This window comes from Diadema antillarum, unplaced genomic scaffold (assembly GCF_040938485.1).
Source record: "Diadema antillarum isolate AM-2024a unplaced genomic scaffold, OU_Dant_1.0 scf00000072, whole genome shotgun sequence".
Lineage (NCBI taxonomy): Eukaryota > Metazoa > Echinodermata > Echinoidea > Diadematoida > Diadematidae > Diadema > Diadema antillarum.
This window is the reverse complement of record NW_027270961.1, coordinates 648142-670373: the sequence shown is the minus strand read 5'-3', so window position 1 is coordinate 670373 and position 22232 is coordinate 648142. Positions and strand designations below refer to the sequence as shown.

Sequence of the window (22232 nt, the reverse complement as noted above, 5' to 3'; positions counted from 1 at the left end):
TGAAAGGTGATTTCTTATGGAGCAGTTCTTTCAAATGTCAAACAGCTTCGATAATGAAGCAAGTGAAATCTGAAAACTATCCTGGCAACAAGTTGAAATTGATAGGGAATTCTGACAAAAACTGTCACACCATTTGATGTTTGAATTTGTCTTTTTATTGGATGAGGTTATAAAACTAAGTGCCGCCGATAAAATAACAATCCTCTCAATTTGAACAAGAGCAGTAGGGTGGTACACTAGTACGACTCAGTAAACAGCTGATTATTTATGCATCGTATCCATGGGCAACTGCGGGGTAACTGCAAGAAGGCGCAGGAAATTAGACTTGAGTCAAGAACGACTACTATTTATTATTATTTTTTTATTCAAACTATTTTTTTTCTTGGACTGAAAAAAACCCCAAAATATTTCATATAACGCTTCTAAAATATAAAATGAATATATGAAGTCTTTTTATCGTGATTTTATGAAGAATTAGAATTATTAAAAAAAATATAGATACTAGACGGGCTGAACAAGGAAGTCTAATTTCACCCCAAGAATTTGCAACACACCGCATCTCGGGTGCATTCCTAGCGTTCTTGCCGCACTCTCACGATCACCTAGCTAGTAGGCCATGTGCACAAGCCAGTCACATGTTCACAGTACACACGTTGTTAGCCAGTTCACCGATCTCATTCCTGATCTCGTACGTGTAGAAAATTCTCTCAAAACTAAGCCAGACATGATTTTGGAACATACATTACAATGTCAAGACCTTTTCAGTGGACTTTGAATTCGCTATTTGTCTGTTTTAGCTCTAGAATGTACGACTTCGAACGTCCGATTTGTTTTTGACTGTACACCACATGGAGTTCGTGTTTTTTCAGCCCCATGCTTCTCCACACACGTCACACTAGCACTGTGTACCTGTACACACACAAGCCATCGCGATCGAAGTTTGAGCGATAGCGATAACATGTGCGGAGCAGACATGCGGATTTCAGCACAGGGTAAATGAGTAGTTGAACGTATCACGATTGTAAAACAAATCTTTTTCTATGTCTCTGCAAATTTGAATTAGGCTATCTCAGCATAGATAGATTATGATACATTACAAAATAGATTAGCCATAGCAAGAACTTGCTTACATGAGAGTTATTAGATAACGTTGCAAAATAAAAACCCCGTCATTGAATGGAATGTTCCAGAGCTATCTCGGGGGGGGGGGGGGGGGGGGGGGGGGGGGGGGGGGGGGGGCTCGAGGACATTATGGACACGTCGATTCGCAAATGGGTAAGATGTGATTACAGATGGCTTGAAATGAAGAGGATTTATCAATGAAATACACAGAAACAATATTTTTTCATAATTCCTGCACAATTTATTATTTCTTTTCATAAAATTCACATAAACTAGTGCTGTATTGAGTCAACTAAGTGCATATTAGCACGAGTGTACACGCATCATCCCTCCTGCCTAGTGGGAATGACACAGGCAGTTTTTTCAATGACGTATGAATGCTCTTCGCGTGTAGATCGCGCCGTAGGGAAGATCGCGCCCAAGTTCATGGCCAACTTACTAGGCAGGCACGATATTACAGATTACACAGAGGCCCGTACGTGGATGGGTTAAAAAGCGAAGAAGTGCTCAACGTGCCTCTTAGGTTGTTAAGTTGTTTTCGTGTGCTACTGCAAGTAGAATTCAGACCATCACCAACTCAACATCATTATCAACGGCTGCACATTGCCTAAACAGACTGTCAGTCTCTTCATAACAGGTAACTGATGTATGGCGTAAACACACCCAAATGTCACCGGGTTTCAAAGTCGTCTCAGTCGAAAGAGGAGCTTGAAAATTAGCAGGGCTGATGGAATAAGCAGCTCAAGAAGACATAAATAATTTCAATTGACTATGTGTATTCCTTTGGAGGGAAGATTCATTTAGTGCACCTACAGTGGTAGACATATATCACTTCTTGTAATGTGAATATGAATATGAAGTAATCCACACAAATATCCAAAGCTAGACTGACCAAAGCTATCCTTTGTCAATAGCTCAAGGAAATGAAATTCAACAAGATATGTAGAAAGCTATTCACATATTATTAAAACCTGACGTAGCATAAGGTTTAAATAATGCTTTCTTGATACTTCTGACTCTACCGTCTTCCTTGCTCTCCACAATTTCACAGAAACTGGAACAAAGTCAGTTGAACAGGTTTGACTTTCAATTAAATTTCCTCTACCCAATTATGTTCATAATCAATAATCAGTACATCATACTTTACTAGATGTGATTTAAATGAAAAAAGTAATATGACTACAATGTAAAATTGCAATTCCGGCGAATTTTCCGATGCACAGAAATTCGCGTGTAAGCAAGATAACGAATTGAGTGGCGCGCGCACTAGCGGGATCTCATACATGACGTAATCTCTCACGAAATTACGATATAAAATTTGTGTCTGTTGATGATATCACTGCATACCGACAACAGCATCATCACTTTGAAACTAACAATGCACACAGAAACCAGTAGGTCGGACTGTACATTTCATGACTCGAAAGGCAAAGCTGAAACAGATCATTTGCTGGTCTGAAGTATTTCTGGAAGAGGTGATGAAGAAAAAGCATCCTCTCCAACAAGAGATGTAAAAAGGCAAGAAAAAAAAGTGTTCACACTAATTGGCACCATACTGAGTCTGAGATCTCACATGGTGAGATGAAAGCTAATAACGTATTCTTCCACCTCCACATCTCCACACTACTCATGTGATGTCTTCACTCTCTCATATCTATGCCATTCATATCCAGCTATTAGCTGATGCGGGGAGGTCACTATCGGGTCAGCCTGGTGGAATGGTATCATTTTCTTCTTCCTATCTTCCCAATTAGAATGATTGGCGGCAGGCAGAGGATACGGAGATAAGATTAACTTGAGGGGAGTGGATTAAAACAGGAGGGACAGAGTGTGAAGCTTGAAAAAGGGGAGACAGACGGACAGACAGACAGACAGAGACAGACAAAGAGAGACACAGGAACAGGACAAGGAGACAGGGGATGAAATGAGACAAGTTTGAAAGAGAGAGAGTGACAGAAGGAATGGTTTCCATCACACAATTTCCATTATGACTTTTAAAAAAAAAATATGAAGATTCATAGACTATTTAGAAAGGTTTCTAACAAAAGAATACAGTAATAAAACATTAATGAAGTGGGAAAGCACATAAGCTTTATAAACTAATTAGGGGAGGCTGGAACAGTATAAATTGGAGATATCATCAAATAATAATTTTGATATACAGCACTATGATAACAAAAATTATATTGCAGGGATAGAAAATAACAGTAGCTCTTCAACCCCAAATACATAAAAACTCAACTTGGACTGCAAGCCTCCTAGAGGAAAACTGCAAATTTTGCAAAATCTTATATTTAAATATCATGAATATACTTTGAATATGATAATAACTACATAATGGTAAAATGAAATATGCTAAAATATGTCTGGATATGTAATCACTATAACAGAAGCATATGCAATGTCATTCATGATCAAAAATCCAAAAAGACATCTCTAATACTGAAATGAAAAAGAAGAAGAAAACAAAGAACTATATGAAGCTCTGGAATGTAATGTCACATGACAAAAAGAGAATGCAGAGGGCAGAAACTTGAAGTGACTTAGCCCTGAAATATGAGTATATAAGATATAGACATATTGTTTGCTCAATGACCCTTGAGACCTGAGACTGGGGTTCACTTTCATTGTATCTTGCCAGAATCTTTTGAAGAAGGAGAAATATTATGACTGAAAACATCGGCAGGGCTGTGGATGTTGGACGCTAATTGGATCCCCTCCCTAGGATGTCCCTGGCCCATCACCAATGGTCATGGGCTGTGGTCAGCCATGTCCTACTCAGCACCTCCATATACAGCAAGGAATGGATTAACACTTTAGCTTCATATTAGCTGATATGACACATGATTTGATTCAGAACAAAATGGTCCAGCTTCTGAAACCCACAGAAATTGAACATTTTACTTATCAGCTCACAAGTTACTTCACTATGGAAACTGACTATATCCCACTTTCTAACAAGTTCATAAGATCAGTTACTAAGAAAACTACCCACTCCCCATAGCTGAATGTTCATATAATCTGTTTTTTCCTGAGTTTCAGAAGGACATAGTTAAATTTAATGCTGACCAATGCCAACAAATGATCAATGCCAGACACACTCCTTTAAGGCTATAGAGTGCATCATTTTCCGATGCTTTGGACGACAATATGGATTTTCAAGTTATTTCCCTAGCATTTTAGAGGACACCCGCTCTGCTGCTTCATTTCTCTTTGATAATCTGAAAAAAAGGTCAAGTTATATGATAGCACAAGATAAGATCAGGCGGCATTCTCTGAACCCAGAGCGGTATTCCCTTAGCAGCTAAATGGTAGCCTGCTGGTTTTTGTTTTGTTTTGTTTTTGTTTTGTTGTTGTTGTTGTGTTTTTTTTTTTTTGGGGGGGGGGAGCATGCTGCATACATAATACTTCTCTCACAATGCATGTAAACAAAAACAGCCTCATGCTCACTTCTCAATTTCATCATCACAAATGAAGGTGAGATTTAGTCATGTAATTTAAAAGAGAAAAAAATGCCATTGCAGGAACATCCATTGCAGAAATATGTTTGTTTTTGTCTCTATGAAGTCTTTGGGTAAGTCTAGAGTGTGCTTTATACTCTTTGTAAAACATGCCAGAAAATTAAGTTGGCAGTAACCTCCATTTCTCAGCTGATGTGATAACCCACACAAGTTTTCCCCTAGAAATCACCTGCCTGTATGAAGATGGTGAGTCTTTTGACCACAATACTGCAGCCATAATGATACCTCCTGCCCTCATCACTGTGAGATATCAAGGCCCCTGAATCCACACACTATTCATTCCTCTTCACTCGTCTCTACTTTGTCATCTTTCATCCCTTCCATATTTTGTCTGCCATTAACACTTCATCACACATCCACTCTGTTTCCTTTCAATCAACCCCCCCCCCCTTTCTTTGCCTTTACCATCCCCCACCATGCAGGCATCTCTAGTCTACCAATTCAGACCAACTTCTCAGGATGTTGCGGAAAACTTTCATCAGTTGGGGAGATCATACAATAGGAGATTTTCAGGCTTCTACCAACCTTTAGTGATTTGCTGGCTAGGATGTTTTCCTCCCACAGACAGCCTTCCAAATGTAGCATGGTTACACTTCAAACCATTTCAGTAAGAGTCTGCAGCCAGACTGCATTAGGAATGCAGTAGTTTACGGTCCATAACAAATGCTTTCTGACTTAATACGTCTGAGAGTCTGAGATTGAGAGACTTGGCAGCTCCCAGCATCTTACTATGTCTACCAGCTGTCTCACAGCATCATCTTTTGTATTGAGGAGACGGAGGACATAGATGCAAAGAATGAGAGGGAAGAAGAGAAGGAGGAGGAGAAGGAGGAGGAGGAGGAGGAGGAGGAGGAGGAGGAGGAGGAGGAGTGTGATGATTAAGTTTTAATCCTTTTCATGATATGAGCTAAGTGCTCCAGCATCTTTCTTTCCTGTCTCTCTCTCCTCCTTGCTGACAGATAAGAGGTAAACATTGGTCAAGTTCTAGCTTCATCTCCCTTGCTTACAGCTGCTTGTCATACAGGCATCCCTTCCAGATGGAGAATTGTTCATCCTTTCTTCATATTTTCCACTTTTGGAAGTCATTTTTTTTTTCCTTGATTTATGCAATTCTTAGTTTTGTGTCAGTTACCTTCCCATCCGGCACAGAATTACACCAACCTACTTCTCTGTGTTTAACTTGCTGAAATACAGTTCATGATATTCTTGACATTTTGAAAGAGAGAGAAAAAAACAACAATCAATTTACAGACAGTCACGGATTGTACTATACAAGACTACATGCACCAATGCCACACATGCTGAACATCACCACAAAATTGAATCGACTTGGTAATCATAACTATAGGCAGAAGCACGGTTCACATCAAATTACTCAGGATTAATTTGATGACAGACATATCCCCCACCCTGCCTTCGCTCTTCACTAATTCACTCAGATTTCATTTTTCAATTTAAACTAGCCCTGGTTATGTTGAAAATATTCTGTCTGTGACCTTGTGAATGATTTCTTGTCTGACTCATTAAGGCAAGCGCCGAAAAGCTTCTCCATCTCGTTTGACAATTTTTTTCTTCCTTGGTGCATCCCGCCTTGTGGCTGCTCATGTTCCCAGCCAGAGTCAATAAAATGAAAGATTCATGTCACTCGTAACAGGGCCGTCCACCATGTCCCACCAGTGAGCTCTCCTCATCAGCCCGAGGAGATACCCGACTTGAATATTTGACGGGAACCTGTTTTCCAACTGGGCGTATTTCATGTTATGTCATGATGTCTGAATGTCTCTCCACAAGCGTCATCATCATTTCACATCAAACACTCAGCGACGTAATTCAATCATAAATGTTTGAATCCCCGTCGATGTATTTCCATCTTTCAATGGCAGAGATATTCCCACTCAGGCAATAATGAGCTGCAGTGACTAACTGGAGAAGAAAAGGCAAGAAAATATATCCGAAATAATGGGAAAAACAGACCCCTATCCCAGGAGATCGAGTGCTGCCACATTTTCACCCCCAACTCGTTGATATCTTTTACAGGATGGGCAACTTCTTTTAAATTCTCAGCACGAACTATCTTCTAAAACTGAGCTATATACCATCTCATTTATTTCCTCCATGTGTATTGACGTAAGTTTGAGCTGTACATCCATTTTATCTCCCATTTCCCTCTCCCTCTACAATTGTTATCATTTTGCATTTTACCCCTCCATGGCCAAATTATTCCAGAAACATCTACATCCTTTCCTTCTTAGTTGCTTTAGTTCTTCCAGCCCTCTCTCGAGAACCCAATTCTTACCTCAATCATGGCCTTCCTCTTCCATCACAACCCTGCTTTCTCCTCCCATCCTCCACTCATCTTACTCCAAGCAGTAATGGTCTCTTCCACTCTAGCGTCATAACTCTGGTTCCACTTTGACTGAGCTCCATCTGTGGGTCCCTCATCCCATTTAAACTCTGATATCCCCATCTCCTTTCAAACCTCACTCCCAATTTCCCCCTCCCCTCTTCCCCTCCCCCAACCCTCGTCTCCTCTACAATGTTTTCCCCTACCAAGGTCTGCATGCAGCATCCCTCTATTTACCATCTCTTTTCCCCCCATCCTCCTGCCTTCTGAATTCTCCCATTTCAAATTCCCCATCTCGGGCATACCCCAGCCAGCCATTAATCTAATGTCCCGGGGAATACCACAGCAATATGAATCTAATAAACATGGTTTCATCTGGTGACGGTGTGCCCAGAGTCAAGACACCAAGACCCTCCCTCCAGCATCAGGCTGCCTTGGTCCCTCACAAACTGCCTTGGCCTCTTCCTCAGCGCTCTCTCAAATGTATACTGCTTGCACCAGAATGGTATTGATTCCACAATAATGTATTCAATTGGAATATATCAGAGGATACCTCATTTATATCTGTTGAAAAAGACAATGCAAGGGGTTGTGTTGGGTGGGATCTTCCGTAAATCATGTAGGCCTACATAACATGATATTCTTATTCACAATTTATATCAAAACATATTTGTGTCATTTCCATCTCACCCTATTTCTGTCTCTCTGTTTTGTAGGCTGTCCTTCTGCTTTCTATCTACCCATGTATCCATCCAACCAGATACCTATTTATCTACTCATACTTCTATCTATCTATCTATCTATCTATCTATCTATCTATCTATCTATACTATATCTATCTATCTACATTTATACCTACATAGAGGTATGAACACTTCTACGTATCATCTTTGGATATCCCATGCAGATCATCCATTAATACTACCGACCAGCATTATTCTTCAGTGTCCTTGGTTTTCCATGATAGATAAAATGAGATTCTACTGACAGTCCCAACAAACATTTGATAATTGGGTGGGTGGGGCAGCTAGTTCTAGGAAGGCTTCACTGATCTTCCATCACCGTAATTGGTTTTATTGACAGGACTGGCATGATTATGATGCAAATTTAATCACTCTGGCAGGCAATCGGCTTGTTGATGAAAATGGCATCGACAATCCACGATTACCCTATGGCCCTCACTGCAGAAATCACAAAAAGGATTTGATTTACAATGATGACCAAAAGTGGCAGAAAATAAAAATCTCATTAAGTCCAAATTCCATGCAAACAGACTTTATGCTATGCAATGACAGCACAATGTGATTTCCAGTGTGTAGATAAGAGATAACCACTTATGTCTGGTTAAACATACTACAGGAAGATCATCTCAGTTGAAATAACAATGATATTATCAACGTCTCAAACAGCCTTGATGATCAAAGTGGATATCTTCTGAAGATTGTTTTCTTTGGTAAGAGAAAAAAATCACTTATGCACTAGACAGTATCCTTGACTGGCTCATCTTGAAACTATATTGTTAATGCCCCTTCCAATCATGACCTTTCCTTTCTTCAAAGTGAAATTGACATCTCATGATGTTCTTGAAAGAAAAACAACGACAAAAATGGCCCAAGTACCCAGGTGCACATGATTTGAGTCAGAGAAATAAATTCAATGTGTAAAGAATACATGTCAGGGGAAAGGACTTGGAGAATGGGACAAAATGAAAGACAAAGACAGGAAGAGAAAAATAGAGAGAAGGAATTCATGAGAAGTTCTAACATCAGAGACTTGAAGAATTCCAACTAGCTGAATGCTGAATAAACAGTACAGAATATTCTCATCATCTCTGCAATCTGACACAATCAGCCATCCTCAAAACAGGAAGATCTCCTTACTGGAAAACTAAAAACATATTATTTGCGAGTTGGAGCAAACGGTGTTTTTCATGGCATGAAATTTTTGTGAATCTCTACTGGCATTCAGTGCATTGTGTAGACAAAAACATCACATGCATCTTACTTTCACGAATATTGGCTCCTCGCAAGTTTCATGCACACAAAAATTTATGATTTTACAGTATTTGATGACAATAGCAAAGGGAAAGCTGAACACCTCTAGTAAAGAAGTCCTCCTCAATCTTTGCCTTTAGTTTGGATTTAGGTGCAGATTGATTTACAATTCATTATCATCACTTATACGTCACATTGGAGGGGTGTAGAAAGGGATGCACACACCACATTCCATGCAGGACTGAGGTGCAGATGTCTAAAGCTGCATTTCTATGGAGCATTTTCATCTTGCCGCATCTTACCAGATTCTTATTTGATAAAACCACACCCTTTCCACCTATTCATCCTCTCTAAACTGTTCACTCTTTTTCTTTCTTTCTTTCTCTTTTCATTCCAGAGTCCTCCAGGCCTTGCCTCAATTCATCAAGTCTTTTCCTTCATGCATCCTTGATTTGATCTGGGGGCCTCCATCTCAGCCTGATGATCTTCTATGAGCTAGACACAGAAATGTGGTTCAGAACTGAATGGGTTACAACAAGGCCTTTGGAGATGATATCTTTCCTATATTCTTCCATTGTATCTCATGTATTTCATATCATCTTGAGTCTCTAATTACATTGTACACATAGCTTGTCTTCAAGCATGCATTTTGATTCAAATATCTAATATGAAGTAACATTTTCCCAGAAGATGCATTTTATGTTTTCAAAACTTCATCTGAAAAGGCCAGGGTGGTTCAGCTGAAGAATTAGTATTTGAAATTATCAAAACTAGGAAATCCAGGGTAATTGAGCACTTTCTGACAACATCAAATTGTCAACTGTTTGATGAGAAATACAGATTTTGTTTTTCACATCAAATTGTCAACTGTTTGATGAGAAATACAGACTTTGTTTTTCCTAGAAACAAATGGCAAAAGGTGCCTAGCTTCTCTGTCGAGTGGCCCGTCAAATCAAGTTAACAGCCTCATCTTGAATTTCAAGCTTGATAGAAAAGTGGGAGGTACTGTTACAGAGCGTATCCATTCACCTAGTAGAGACGTCTTCTCGTACACCCAGGACTGGTCTCCTCACTTGATGCTCCTGACTTAATGTTGGAACTGACACCACATCAGTAACATGATGGCCTCCTTGGCTCCTTCACCCATCACACCAAAAGAAGGCTTTCTCATGAATACCTACGCTTTCCCTCGAAAGCAAGATCACACCCTCCCCCCCCCCCCCCCTTGTCTGACCCAACCTCTTTTCCAAGATCCATGGCAGGTGACTAATGGTATTCTTGACCTTCACTCCTTCCTAGAAGCACTCTATGTTCCTGGAGGAGAGGTTGGCAGGATGCTTCAGTGAAAACATGATGATGTCACTCCTCCAAACCTTACTTCCCTCTCTGTGCACAATGCCTTGAAGGCATGTCATTTCATTATGTGCCACTGTTAATGTGATGGTCCTTGTTTGCTTGCTTGTTGGGGGTTTGGGGGCAAGGTACAGATGTCTAAAAATAATTTCAGCAGTTGAAACCCTATATCTTATCAAAGAAACAAAAAAGCATCATTTTCATACATAATACATTCATGTAAAAATTAGCAGGCTTTGTTTTCTGAAGACTGCTTGAAGATTCTTGGTAGACTCTAAGACTTAACCCCCCCCCCCCCAAAAAAAGAAAACAACAACAACAGACAAACAACAAACAAAACTTAGAGATGACTGCATTTCCCATTCCAATACAGAAGTCATGATAATGTAAAATTGGCCAGTTTGAGATGACACTGATGCCGTCAACGTGGCGCCACAGCAAAATGACTTTGGTCTCAAACTGAAAGGTGTGTGAGTGAGTTTTGCCACCTCTAACTGGCTGACTAATAATTGAGGAAGGCGATGAGAAGTAGGTGTGACAGTGGGGATCATGATGAGGTCACTTATCGGCATACTTCCACCACACCACTAACCATCCCTCTTCATCTCCTTATTAATTAATTGCTTTGAGTCACCTGACACCACTACGGAGCATGACCTCAGTTAGCAAGAAAACAAGTAATAATAAACTAAAGAACATTCACCTAATAATGTACTCACATCATTTCACTACAGTAACTCTTCTAGAAGTAGAGTAACATGCCAGCTAAACAGGAAACCAAAACACCATGACATGTGTATATGAAATGTTCTCAGCTTTCAACAAGTCAATACCATTACCTCAAGACAGGAAAGAACCAAATCCTACCAGACTTCACAGTATACAATTTCATAGCATAGTATTTCATCCAATTTGACAATCTCTTTACTTTCCTGACCCATTTCCAAATTGGCTCTCCTTCATGTTCTCACCTACTCCAATATCATGTGAAGTAGGAAGAGGAAGAGAAGGTAGCAAACTTGATACCAGAGTACCTCATGTTTTCTTTGCACAACTAGTCCCACTGCCGTCAAGATGTAGGCTACATGTAGGTTGAATATTACAGCAGTATGATCACATTTCAACATAGAGCTCTCGGCTGAAGATGCACATCCTAACTTAGAAACATCTGAATCTTGATTAGCCTTGCTTAGCTCCCATCAAACCTGTTTCTTCACTACTACCACAACCACCAACCCCCCTCCCCCCTCAAAAAAAAAAAAAGTGCTCATGCAGATATGGTAATCTCGCTTGCAAAACAACATAGGCGACTTTATGATGTTCACTGTTATATTTACCTATCAAGCAAGTGTGGATGATATAAACCCTGACCAAAAATACACATGGCAATGAAGTAGGCATACCTCATCTTGACTTTTCTCTGAATAACTTCAAGATATCATACACAGATAAAAGACTGAATATCATTCCAAATCTGATAATCCAATCTAAACATGCTGATCTGAAATCATTCTAGAGTTAATCTGCCAAATTGTTTCGATATGTTAATAGGGTCAAAACCTGTATTATTCCCCATGAAAGTGCATCACTAGTCATTGCTATGTCCAGTGATACTGAGCACTATATTGCTTGAATTGCATCCTCCATTATAGGTGATATTGGCAAGATACTACACACTTAGAATTTAAGATCGACAGCATGTCTTGCCTTGATTGAAAATGACACATGGCAATTCTGTGGTATAGAAGAGGAAGTTAACTCTCTTATAAAAGACAAGAAACGACAACCGAAGGAAAAGTTTGCATTATCCAATGTTTGACAGGTTTTAGACAGTATGTCATCCCTGTGTTGTCAACTTCAAGCTTTCTGTGAAGGACACTGTAAATGGAGGATAAGAAAATTGTCCACTGTGACTGAGATAACCCAAGATCTGGACAACATCAAAACTCTTCAGCAGTAGTTATCATCAGGCCTGGGTCTTGAGAGCCACTTTGGTGTGGAGCTGAAGGCATCCCCTCCACCGGTCTGCCACACTAAGATTTCTCCTCCCAATGATTGCTCCTCGGAATACGAGCAGGAAATGAAGGTAGCGATGTGAACCCTCCCCTCCGCCGACATCCCATAAACATCAACCTCTGCTCAGTTGTGGGGGGAGAACAAGTGTAAACAAGAGTGGATGATTAATATGAGGCCAATGTCGGGTACAGCATGCAAGCAGGGATGTAGTCCAGATGCGTGTGGATGACAGGGGCGTGGTCGGATGACAGTGATCATCTCGGTTTGCAGGAGCAGGTAATATTTGGTGGCAGTCCCTGTGGAGATGCTACTATGCACAAGGAACGATCAAGAAATGACAAGATGCTGTCTCCCTCTCTCTCATCCTAGCATCATGGAGATACTGATCATACAGCGACACCAGACATACTCATCACAAAGACAAAATTCACAGAATGACAGAAAGGAATACTTTGACCCATCCGTGGAATTACTTGTTCACAAAGAGCATTGAGAGTTTCTGGTAATAAATTTAGTGGATGAAATGTGAGATGGCCTTATCCAAGTCAAGGGAAATTACAATGCACTTTCTCAAGTAAGTGTCTTTGACGTTAACTTGAAAGAAATAAAAACATCCTGATTCTTATCAATTTACTGGATCATTTGCCGTGGAAATGCCTGCCAGTTTGAAACAAGTACAGTGTAATATCTGCAATACTAAAAAAATATATATATATAATATATAAATCCTTCCACTTCTGCCTGCTTTCCAGGGTCCATACACAAACAAAGCGTTAAATTTGATACTCTGTATGCCGTGCACACATATGTTTTTCGAAAGTGACATGCACTTGTTTGCTTTATTGGTCTTGGCTTACAACAAGACTTAAAGTGCATAGGTGGGGTCACACACATCAACAAACCAGACCAGAATAAGAGTAATGCATCTGCCTACACAACAAAAGGCATTCACAAATTTACTGAAAATTGGAATTTTACTGGCTATCTCTAAAGCGCTCTTTCTCGAATATACATAAAGCCCATCTCTTCTACAAGGTACAAGGAAATTTATTTAGTAGTCACTCCTCGATTCCTTGCAGATTGCAATTTGTTTGTTTGGAATGTTTGGAATGTTTTGCTTTCTATTGTTTGTTTATCTCTGATGGAATATCTCACAGTGCTCAGACTGGTCAAGACACTGCATGAGATTTGAATAAAACCGAAGTGCATCGTTTCGGCTACTCATTTCTGATATCCCTAAACAGATATCTTTCTCATGTCATTTCTAATCAATGAACAGATGAAAAGTCGAGTATGAAAGAGATGTGCACAAATTAATTAGAACATTTACATCTGACACTGATAATCTCAACTATTGGAAAAATGTGTCCATTTCAAAAACACTTTACTATTCTGTCTGCAAAGCAAAAAAAAAGCAGTACTTGTATGTCAAACATGACATACTGAGATTGGATGTTCCATATCATGCTTTATGATTTATTTATAGGCTGCCAGTTGTTTAAGTAATATGGGGTAATTACAAGGTTGTAAACTCTGCTTAGCTCTGCACTACTCACAAGTCAATCTCAAACAGGTGTTTCTGGACAATTACTGCTCAAGCTAATTGCCTAAAATCAATTTCTGCCATCAATTTGTCTAATTTATTGACTGGCTGATGCATCGCTACCTAATTTGCATTCTGTAATGACAACACTGATGACTTATCAAGCTATCTGACATAGACATCACTTTTCTCGAAATTCTCGTTAGCAGAATTACGACCTCATCACAAGTAAACCAGGCAGGCGTCAGCACTGTAATCTACAAAGTCTATCAGAATGAAAGCACTGCTTACTAGATGTCTCTTTTTTCAAGTGCAATCAAGAAGAGAGCAAATTTGCATTGTACAAAGCATTTTTTTTTTTTGCCATAAAAATAGAGATTCATATAACTCTGATCACAAGCAATAATATGATTCCACTTCCAGCCTATCATATGTAGTTACTGGTCAAGTGTTACTATGCATGCATTTATCTAACAATTTTGAGAGGCAGAATCACGAGCCTAAATGCGTTTTTCAGAAGAGGCATTTTCAGAAGATAAATAAATGCAACTGTGTTTTCAAATGCCTTTAAAAATGCTTATTTGAAACGCGTTCGGGACCATGATTGCCTTTCTGCAACGAAATGCTGTTTTGAGATGCGTTTTCCGAGCTACCCAGATCAATTTCCAGCTGTTTCTGGTTGCAGAAAAAAGCATGCCATTTGTGTTTTCTGCCAATTGTTAGTGCATGAATAATGAAGGCATGTTTGGTGGATGCAGTTGACTTCTACTTCCCGGGTTGAACAGTGCAAGGCAGCTGCACAGAGGCAACACTCTAAATTGCAATTTTTTATATGAAGGTTAGATAAATGCTGCATCCCGAGAATCATATTTCAAATCATGTTCATAGACAACAGTCAGAAAAGTGTTTGAAACATGATTCTCTCTTTCTAGTTAGATAAACACAGCCTATGACTGCTTTGTTTCATGCATGCAACAAGCCTTATTCTGAATCAGTGTTGTATTACTCAAGTGAAAATGAAAAATATGAGGAATCTCATGGATTTGCCAGATATGTGATAAGCTTCCTTTTCAATCATAAATACATCATTCTTATTCAGGGTCAAAACAAGTGTTGTCTGTATAGACAGAAAATCTCTTTATGGGTGGGGGGGGGGGGAGAGAAATCCCTTTATTTTTCTGTACTCTCCTGACATAACATGATAAAAATACCATAATTTAAAATTGTAGGCTGAAAAAGAAAAAGGTATTCAAAGGTTGAAAGATATCAACCTACAACTATTTCACCCCTCTGCAGAAGATGTAGACATTCAGTTCACGTTTTCAAATGTCCTACAGTCACAGAAACGCAGCAGAATCTGTTTATTTATTCTATGTTCTTTATACAACGTAGTTTTCAACTCTTTTCGACGAGTGTTTTAATGTAAGCAAACAAACATTAACAGAATTTTTCTTCAAGATGAAAACATGTTATATCTATGAAAACATGTGCCTGTTCTTCTCCAACGATGCTCAGTGGACTATGGAATGGCAATAACGGTTCCAGTGTAATAAGCGTTTCCGCGCATTAATTAATCACGAGGACAGGATGAAGCATCCATTGCGCACATATCCACCAGGAGCCTGCATTGTAACAAAGCTTGAGTTCACGCTGGTGTGAATTCACTCTAATTAAAATGACACCCAAATGAGATGCAACAGTGCAAATTAAACCAGTGGGTTGAAGGATTACTACATACAACATGCATGAAAAAAGCAATCAGTCTAATATCTTTCATTCAATTAGAACCCTAACACAACAACAAAAACATGTAGATAAATGCACTACTACGCCATGGGAGAGGGGATCAATACACTGTAACACAGGTATACCTAATTGCAAAGTAATCTTTATGACAAAAATCTGGTATGGTATGGTCTGGCTGGGTTTGATTTTTAAAGTGTTATTTTGGTAATGAAAAAGGTGAACAATTATTCGTTCTGAACAGAATTCATATACTGCTATCTATGATCATGCGTACTGGTTTATATTCATGCGACAATTTTTTCTGCTTCTATATGTAAAGCATTGATTAATTTGCCATTTCTTTATGGTAACATATCTTGGTTGATAAGGCAGTGCCAAGAAAACTGTCATAAAATGACGCAAAAATATACATACTGTATGCAAGACAAACTGGATTTTGTCAACAAAAAAAAAAGTGATTCCTATCACTTGTAGCACTAGAGCATTGTAGGTTCTAAATTGGCATAGTGATATGTACACACACCACACATTGCTACAAAATGTCAGTGTTTTGTGATGTAAAAGTGTTGTTCTTGCCAGCTTGTAGGAATTAGAAAATATCAAAATGACTTTGAACCTTTTAGCATTATCAATGAGTGAATATAGTAATCTACAGCATTGTACACAGTTTTACTCTGGGGGATATGTCTGTGAGGGAGAGGGAGAAAGAGAGAGAGAGGGAGAGATGGAGTGAGTTCGTTCTCCGCATCCCATTAACATTTAGGTGTGGTTGGACAAACTGCATCAACGTTGCACTGAGCAAACGGAGGAATTGGAGCAGGCCTTTGGAGATGGGGAAAATGGGATGATCTTCAGGTGTCTTTACAGGAACAGTCAAATATACGTAGAATTCATCAACAGTTTGCATCACAAGGGGACTACAGTACACCTTAATACAAACATACACCCCATGGGTACAGTGCATACGAGATGGAGGCACAGTAAATCCAGAGAATAACATTAGCATTTATTTTTTCTGCGCTGTAACACAATCTCCTCCGAATGTGAGCTTGTGAGCACACTCATTGCACGCACACACACACACAGACGTGGAAAGCTTCCATATACGTTACCTTCTGCGAGAGATCGTCACCCTGCGAGATGTACAAAGAAGAGAGAGAATGCCAGCAGTCGTGGCGAAACACAGAGCGAATATCACACCGTCAGATCCAAGTGAGCAGAGATGCAGTATTTATGGTAAAGATCCAGTAAAAATCAACGAGAAGGAGAAATGCATCAGAGAGAGAGAGCCAGCATGCTAGTTGCTAGCCCCAGTGAGAGGATGGCTGAGATGCCGATGAGGAGATGGAATCGAGGACAACACGATATCAGCCCGCTAATACGCTAAAAAAAAGAGGGAGCCAGGCAAATGCTGTATCTTGCGGACCGCCCGTCATCCAGCTACATGTACAATCAACCGGCCTCGTATACTCCAAGCACACACACACACTCCCAACCATAAAATGCACACAGAATAGATTTGCTCTGTGCCATCTTGCCTTGCTTTCACACACACACACACACACACACACTGCCAAAGAAACACACATACACACAATCAGACACACGGACTCTCTCACGAATACCACACTCTAGGCTTTTTTTCCCTGTACGTACGGAGCTAAGGCGTGAATGCATTGCAGAGAGGAAATTTGGTTGTTGTTTTTCTCCCCACTCTCCCTTTCAGGAAGCCTGGAGCCATATTATCATAATTGTCGTTATTCATCATTCTTTCTAGCCCTCTCTCTTTCTCTCTTCCTCTCTCTCTCTCATTCCCATCCCCCCCCCCCCCATTCCACCACTTTTCTTCAGTGCTGAAAATTATCATAACCCTTGTTAGAGTTCATGAAACCCAAGCATTATAAAATATTCATGCATATATACCGAAATATACATTTATCGATTTATAACATGGTGGGTGAATGTATGTATATGTCTGTGTGTGTGTTAGATAACTTCTCAATGTACAATTTTCGACAGCAGGTAATTCAATGAATTTCATAATCTTGTCAGTGAAGTCAGATCGGTCATAAATATACACACACATGCACATACAATCACGCATTTGATCGAGTCCACTGCTTTGGATTAAGAGAATTAAATGCTACCTAAAACTATCAGATGATCATTAATTGAAATTAAAAAAAAAAAGATCTAAACATACCAGGCTAATGCAGCCATTCTTTACAGCTTTTTCTGGCTATAACCATTGGCTACTTCATTTAAATTAAGTGATGACATCTAGATAATTTGTAAAACTAGAAATCATTTCAAGTCATCACATCTTTTAGATTCAATCCATTACTGTGATTTTCAAAAATAACCATATGAATCTATCATGCCATTAGCAATAAATAATGTGATTGTCCGTCATCATTAACAATCAAAATCACTTTCAACAATGCTATTTTCAAACTGCTTGTGGGCAAATCACTGATGTGTCTTACAGTGCATAGTATGCCACAAGGAAATGCCATTTATGAGGATTCTTCCAGATCAAGTTTACCCTGGATCAGTGGGTTGCTCACAGAGGCATTAAAGCCCAGTCAGATATCATGCATATTCCATGACTGCAAATGGCATAACACAGGTGTTTGATGAGAGATCTCAAAAAAAAAAAAAAAGAACAAAAAAATCCCTTCAAAAATCTAATCCAGCGGGTGTATGATGAAATATATTTTCTCTGTCATAGTGCTTTAGATAAAATATGAACACATCTGTTGCCTGGGGGGGAAAAAAAAATCATAAAGGAATGGGCACTTTAATGCCATTGATGAGATCACACAGCAGACAATGAGTGATAAAGTGTCTTTGTGATCCGCTCATCAATCAAATCCATTGGCACGGGTCGGTGAACCGAAACTGAAATGTCATATGTTGCTTGTCGACACGAAATATCTGCTGTGGTTTTCACTGGCCACCACATTATGCTTGCTGGGATCCTACTCGCATCATCTGTCTCATCACATTAAATCTAGCTGCCCAAATGCACATACATGTTTTTCAGTGTCTGTGGCATATTTTCAGCAACATCTGCATACCAGTAATGCGTCATTCGGGGTAATTTGAAAATCGAACTCAGTTTCAATTTGCTACAAATTTTTCATTCTAGTGCACACGATGATAAATATTCTAATGGCATACAGAATGAAAGGAATGATATGGAACTTTTCTTTTAGTCATGGAATGATTACTTGCATAGTGGAATTTACATTGTATATATATCTACACATCTAGGTATGTTGGCAACAAAGGTCATTCATGTCTCTTCAGGACTCACGATTCTCCCTGTTTGACTGATTTTTAAAAATACTCTTGAGCATGAAAAACACTAGTGCTACACAGCACAGCTCCACATTTCATTTGATACATGAATAGTTTGAAACATCGGCAAATCTGCAGCTTTTTTGTTGTTTTTTTAATTATCAATAAAACTGCTACAATCACATCCCAAAAACCAAAAGCTGTACGCATACAATCGCAGGAAAGTCATTTATGATCTAAAGCTACAAAGGCTTTTGTGACCAACAGGTTTTGTTGTTGTTAGGTGGTTTCTCCAGGAAAAAAGGGGGGTACAATGGTATAAAACTATTTGTGTGGTAAAGTACACAATAATTATAGGTCATGGTCAATTAAAAAGGAAACAACTCTTTGTACTTCAATAATGTGTGGATTTCTAAAATCACAATCTGGCTCTCAACAAACCACCATGGATCCTCCGCTACCCACAATAAAGTAATCAATGTGTTGTCACTTGATATTTGATGACTTCCTCCTATTGCTACAACACTTCCGTCTATCCTTATGTGGCCCAGAGAGGAAAAATACCGCAAGTTAATGGGAAAATACAGAAAACAATAACAAAACTGAACAAGTGAGGTAGAAAACACAATGCTCTTGATTTCAAATCTCTTTGTCTCTTGATTGAGTAAAAGAAGGGAAGATATTTGAAAGGGCTTATTGATTGAGTTTTTGCAACAAGTGCTACCCATAGTGAAATGAGTATGCTAAATTTGATTAATAAGGATCTGATTTATTAAATTATATAACTCCATGACAAGAGACTGCACTGATGATGATTTTTATAAAGATGTAAATTTCCCTTTTGGATATAAATATGAGAAATATATTACCATTATATTTATAGCAACCACAGTGGTACACCAAAGTCTTAATCCTCAACCATGCCTTTGTCTGGTTTCTACAAATGGTAATAGAGATGGCTTTTCAAGTTTGGATGCGACCCAAGAATTACATACTATAGTGCTCTACATCATTTGGATGTCACACCAAATATAGCAGCAACCTCGTAATTCATAATGTCACGCAATTTCAGTTTCAAATGGGCAGATACAGATCTTAATATCCATCACTATCTAAATCATACACATCCAGAATAAAATTGTGCTCCAACTAGTTTGTCTAAATAAAAAAGACCAAAAAAAAAAAATCAAAAAATCTCATGAAACCCTTTCTCCCCTATCAAGTGCTAATGACAAATTAAAAAAGAGTTTAGCCTGGTTTTCTTCATTTTTTAATTCCCATGTCTTTCTTGGATGAGTGAGTGTGCCATGGACAGATACTGAAGTAATACTCTGTTTATGGCTGTGGTAATCAAATGTCGCTTATGCTACTTATATTGCCTACAGGGCCATTCCTTATTACACAAATTTGAGATATGAAAGCTCGCAATATTTTGCAATATTTTGTAATGTTTGCAATCAATTTCTCACTGTTCTGAAAACTTGTGATGTTAGCTCCAATGAAAAATGTTGCAAAATTTCTGGAGGTACTACACATGCCCATTCACTTCATTCAACCATAATTTTCAGCATGCTCTTCAGTTCGCATCAAAATAATTGTACTGGCAATGGCACAGATAAGGTACAGCACAGTGCAGTGTGTGCACTCGTAGTACGCTGCAACTGTATGATACAGTCGCTCACATATTTGTGCTCTAGAGGGGAAAATGGATCTATAAACAATGTGAATAATATCAAAACTTTTCTGCAATGTGCATTCTCATTACAAAACATTAGTGAAGTTTTGCTCGAAGTTAAAACAAGGCAAGTGCCATAATGTGTCTCGCCCATTCGCGTACAAGAAATGGTACACCAATGGGAAAGAACAGATAAAAAAAGAGATATAACAGCTAAAAAGAGATATAAAAGGGTAAAAATTTATGGCAAAAAAGAAACGTGCCATAAAAACTTAACTTTGGGCCCTTAAAGTTTGTTGACCCCTGCCTGTGACCTTTGACCTTGTGGTGATCATCCCCTCCCCTCGGGACATCTACCATCCAAGTTTAGTCACAAATGGAGTTATGAATCAAAAGTTATGACCCATAATAGAAACGCGCCATAAAAAACTTAACATTGGGCTCTAAAAGTTCGTTGACCCCTGCCTGTGACCTTTGACCTTGTGGTGATCATCCACTCCCCAAGGGACATCTACCATCCAAGTTTAGTCACAAATGGAGTTATGGATCAAAAGTTATGACCCATAATAGAAACGCGCCATAAAAACTTAACACTGGGCTCTAAAAGTTCGTTGACCCCTGCCTGTGAGCTTTGACCTTGAGGTGACCTTCATATATGGTAAAATGTGAAACTTTGTATGACCCCTCTTCCCTCGAAGTTTGATTGCAATTGAAGCCCAGAGTAAAGAGTTATTGAAGTTTTTGTAGCGTTACGGACGGACGACGGACGGACAGACGCCACAGGCGATCCCTTAGTCTCCCCACACCTCCGGTGGGCTCGACAAAAATCACACTCTGGTGTTTTAGTATTGCAGTTTGAAGAAATGCATGCATTCATATAAAATTACAATAGAGAAAATAGTTTCCAACATACTTCAAAACACAAACCCTGACCTAAAAGAGGATAATGAAGACTAACTGAAAGCAAGCTGTAGAAAGAAATCCAAAGGAGGTGGAATAATGAATCGGTGTTAGAACTTATAATGATAAATGCGTGAAAGATCAAAAACTTTGATGCAAACATAAGTCAACAAAGTAACGCCAGCATTGATGATGACTTGTAGCTTACCTCTTCAATTCATCGATCTGCCTGTGAGTTCTCTCACCCACTTTGGGTTAGTCTTAGGCCTCTCAAATACAGCTCTGAGTATCAGGTGCACCGAGTCTGCAATGAGAAATGAAAAGAGCCGTGTGAGACATGGGTTACTCCCATTCGATGGGTCCAAGTTGAAATGCGAAATGACAATTTATAACAACGAGGAGTTTATCCCAGCATTTATAGAAGACTGACAAGCCCAAAACGGAAGCTGAAAATCAGAACGGTACATGGGCAGGATATGAAACAGCTGTAACTGCAAGCAAACCACCATGTAGAAAGTCTACATGCTACATAAAGTCATGGTCTTCAAGACAATTTTTTGCAATAATTCACAGAAGATAACAAGAAGTTACCAAGAAGCAGCAGCTGAGATATACCCTATCCGCTGACCCTCATGAACTGGTTTAGCATGAAGAGGAACTGTCACAAGTACCCGTAATACAACAGTTATTACTACCAAAGAAGGTGATAGATATG

The 22232-nt window shown here is 39.2% G+C and overlaps 1 protein-coding gene across 3 annotated transcripts in view; it reads right to left on the bottom strand.

Annotated features, from left to right (window-relative positions):
* Positions 1-21822, bottom strand: part of LOC139717216 (neuronal cell adhesion molecule-like) — a 113275-nt gene extending 91453 nt beyond the window's left edge. For 2 of the 3 annotated variants that reach the window (XM_071628716.1, XM_071628719.1), the window contains exon 1: positions 21726-21822. The gene's annotated coding sequence lies outside the window, so the exon portion shown is untranslated. Of the gene's footprint in view, positions 1-16751; positions 17393-21725 lie in introns of those variants that run through there. The other variant, XM_071628718.1, reaches the window with a different exon arrangement.
* Between the last annotated feature and the right edge of the window lie 410 nt (positions 21823-22232).